Source organism: Anser anser (genome assembly GCF_964211835.1).
Source record: "Anser anser genome assembly, chromosome: W".
In the NCBI taxonomy this organism is placed as follows: domain Eukaryota; kingdom Metazoa; phylum Chordata; class Aves; order Anseriformes; family Anatidae; genus Anser; species Anser anser.
In genome coordinates this window covers 7,571,274-7,574,703 of record NC_139731.1, presented here as the reverse complement: position 1 = coordinate 7,574,703, position 3,430 = coordinate 7,571,274, and positions in this window count along the sequence as shown.

Sequence of the window (3,430 nt, the reverse complement as noted above, 5' to 3'; positions counted from 1 at the left end):
ACCACCACAGTCCTTTTTGGTGCCCAACGTGGGGCTCGAAGGGTTGAGATAACAGTAGAATTGATTAAAACGCTTACAACTAACACACTTACTTGCTAGTCACCATATTCAGTGTCTTGTTAATAGTGGCGTGTTTGATCATGTGTCATGCAATCCCTGTCATGTTCTCCTTTCTCCTCTATATTCGATCCGAGAATGTGCTACAATCTGTGTTCGTTTTTTAAATTCGCTGTGCTGCCAAGCACTGGCCTTGAGTTTAATCTGGCATTCAGGCTCTGCACTGTTATCACTTGGGTCTCATGGAAACTATCTTTTAGAGAACGTTCAGAATTACACTGCCTTCCTTTCCTCATCTGGAAGTCATTTTATGAATAATATCAGGAATGGTACCTCCTCCTTCTTTCACAGTGGGCTAATTACAACAGTCTCTGAGTATTTTGAATATCCATGTGTAACCCATATATTACTATTTCTAATTCTGAATAACGGGTTTCCTCTTCTCTCTAAGATTAGTCGATTGTTTAGAAAGCTTACCCGGGAATCTGTCCCGAAACAGTCTTGTGGCAGGTGGCAAGGTGTGTGGGAGGATATCGGCAGGTACCTGTCACGGGTGTCTCCTCCAATAGTTTTGAACTTCACCCCTGAACTAGTGCAAAATCCTAAAAACCTGATAGAATGTTTGAGAGTCGTATGCCCTGACCCTGATAATGCCGGAGAACGACAGCTTGCAGCACCCTGCTGGGTCCTGGCTTACTCCTATCAAACACTGTTTAACATCATCCAGCATCTTGAAGAGAGGGAGGAAGTCTCTGAATCTGATGACCAGATAACACATGCTGTGACTGACCCAGAGGATCAACCAACTATGGTATCAGTCGCCCCCATAGTCAAGTCAAAGCAATGGAAACGGAAGTCAGCTCGTTTAGTAAGGGAAGAAGCCTCTCCTAAGAAGGAGGGAGAAGGGGAGAAGGCAGGCACCTCTAAAGCAGAGCCATCACAAAAACAGCAGGAAGAAGAGATGGAAATCATAAAGGAATCAGAAACCACTCGATCCCTATCCCTGAGTGAGTTGCGAGAAATACGAAAGGATTTTGGTCGACACCCAGGTGAACACATCCTCACCTGGCTGCTTCGATGCTGGGACACTGGGGCTAATAGCCAACAAGTAGAAGGCAATGAAGCCAAGCAGCTGGGATCCCTCTCTAGAGAAAGGGTCATTGACAAAGTAATTGGGAGAGGGACACAGGTTCTCAGCCTCTGGAGGCAACTCCTGGCAGCTGTGAAAGAAAGGTATCCCCATAAGGAAGATATCGTATATCAAGTAGGCAAGTGGGCCACCATGGATGAAGGTCTCCAGCATCTGTGGGAATTAGCTGTGCTGGAGATGATTTATAGTGATTTGGACAATGCCCAGACACCTCAAGATCCCGATGAAGTCCAGTGCACAACATCCATGTGGCGTAAATTTGTGCGGAACGCACCATCATCACATGCCAGTACACTGGCAGGAATTCATTGGGATGAGGGGATGGGACCAACAGTGTATACTGTATCCTGCCAGCTTCAAAAATATGAAGACAACCTCTCTGCTCCGCTACAGGCCTGTGTCTCAGCTGTGGAAAAACTGTCCGAAAGACTTGACCACCTTGTAGAACGAGCATATCCTTCCTCATCCAGACGGAGTGATATTTCAGCCACTAAGAATCAGTATTTTCCTGCTCGAGAGAGAGAGTATCCAAGACGCACACCACGTGGCACCTTGTGGTTTTATCTGCGTGACCACGGGGAAGATATGAGGAAATGGGATGGTGTACCTACTTCTACCCTAGCTGCTCGGGTACGTGAACTGAAAGGAAATACAGCAGAAAGAAGAGGGGCTCCTAAGAAAAATGCTGCTCCAGTGTCTGTTGGGCAGTTCCCCAGAGGCAGTAGAAGAGCTGATGTTATTCTTGACCCTGAGGAAGGGACCTCTGCTTCTCATTTGCAAGAATTAAGTGGCAGATACTCCAACCAGGACTAGAGGGGCCCTGCCTCTGGCCAGGTAGAGGAGAGGGATAACCGAATTTATTGGACTGTGTGGATCCGATGGCCTGGCATATTGGAACCACAAGAATACAAAGCTTTAGTGGACACTGGCGCACAATGTACCTTAATGCCATCAGGCTACCAAGGGACAGAACCCATCTGTATCTCTGGAGTGAGAGGGGGATCCCAACAATTAACTGTATTGGAGGCTGAAGTGAGTCTAACTGGGAATGAGTGGCAAAAGCATCCCATTGTGACTGGCCCCCAGGGCTCCATGCATCCTTGGCATAGACTACCTCAAGAGAGGGTACTTCAAGGATCCAAAAGGGTACCGGTGGGCTTTTGGCATAGCTGCTTTGAGCACAGAGAAGATTAGGCAGCTGTCTACCCGGCCGGGCCTTTCAGAAGACTCTTCCGTTGTAGGATTGCTGAAGGTTGAAGAACAGCAGGTACCAATAGCTACCACAATGGTGCACCGAAAGCAATATCGCACCAACTGTGCAAATTAATTAAAGCAAGAAGCCTTGGGCCCCTTACCAAAGTTAGTCTCTTGATAAGAGTGTGAGCCTATCTTAAGAAACTGGCAGAAACTGGTCCTGCGGATGGACAAGAGCCAAGGAGCAACTGAGTCTGCACAAAGACAAGAGGTCAACTAGCGGTGACGAGGAAGAGTCACCAACCTTCATCCCCACGACCCCCGACGACCACCACCAGGAGACACTGTGCAAGCGCAAATGGGAGGAGTTTATGGAAATGACTCATTGGAACTAATTTTAATATGAAATGGGGACAAGTTATGAGTATGTATAGGCGCATTGTGAAACTTCGTGCATATGTAACTCTGATGCATATAACCATAGCAAATTGCCACGTCAGGCACGCACAACTTTGGTGGGACTACCCCCCCATGCTGCCCAGCGCTAAATAAACATACCTACTTTACAATCTTACTGATTGTGGAGTCCGTTTTCCGCAAGTCACCCCTATTCTGAATTTATAACAGCAATCTCTCCTCCTTCTTTCACTCTGGATATTCCTATTTGTGGTGGTTTTACCGTGCTAGGCAGCTGAACACCACAACCGCTCTCTCACTCCCCCTCCTTAGATGAGGAGGGGAAGAAGTAAAGGAAAGAACAACTCACGGGTTGAGATAAGGATGATTTAATTAAAGGAAAAAAAAATAATTATTAAGGAAAGATTATTATTAATTAAACAATTTAACTAAACAATTAACAGTTTAACTAAAGGGGAAAAAAGGAAAGGGGAAAAGGGAGGGGGAAAGGGAAAACTAAACAAAACAAGTAAAGGCTATGTGGAAGTGTAGAGGAAAGAAATTACTCTCTACTTCCCACCAACGAGCGATGCTTGACCACGTCCTTGAAGCAGGGCCTCAACGCACGTAGCC